Here is a 731-nt window from a genome sequence, read left to right on the forward strand (position 1 = left end):
AACACATCTCCAGACCTTTTAGTCTTGGAACTGCAGGAACAATAAACATTGTTTTACCTTAAAAGGTACTCTTACTTTGCTGATCAGTGTAGTTAGAAAATTACCAAATGCTGTCAAATCTGCCTGTGCCCCCAGTGAATACATTTTGGGCAGTTTCTTTGAACTGATGGAGAAAGTAGGGCTAAAGCTGATATTCAATCAAGTGTCACCCTGATCCAAGTACTGTATAACCTGGAAAATTTTTGAAGAAACTGCTCTCCATTCCAGTATACTCTGAAGTATAAGAACTTTGGAAAAGAGTTTGGTAGTAATTAATTAATTTGTCCAACTGGGGACAATCAGCTGGCAAATTGATATTTTTTTCTTTTGAAATTATATTTTAATAAAGGTATTTAAAGATTTGAGATTTTAAAAAAATCATTCCACTGCAATATAATGGTTAATTTTGGGAACTCTACGAGTTTGATTTGTATTTTAGATTTTTACAATCTATATATAGGTTGGTCTTTAATAACCATTTATACATTGCTTCTTTTTATATAGGTCATGTATTCTCCTGGGAGAGTAACAAGATTAGAAATAACAAATACAGTACAGAATAAATTAAAGTGCTTCAAACTGCATTATATAATTTCAGAAAATTGGTTTCACACTGAAACGTTTAAATAAGAAAACCAAATGATTTCAGTAAAAAAAAAAAAAAAAAAAAAAAAAAAAAAAAAAAAAAAAAA

Source organism: Rhinopithecus bieti, unplaced genomic scaffold (assembly GCF_001698545.2).
Source record: "Rhinopithecus bieti isolate Rb0 unplaced genomic scaffold, ASM169854v2 scaffold_39703, whole genome shotgun sequence".
Taxonomy (NCBI): Eukaryota; Metazoa; Chordata; class Mammalia; order Primates; family Cercopithecidae; genus Rhinopithecus; species Rhinopithecus bieti.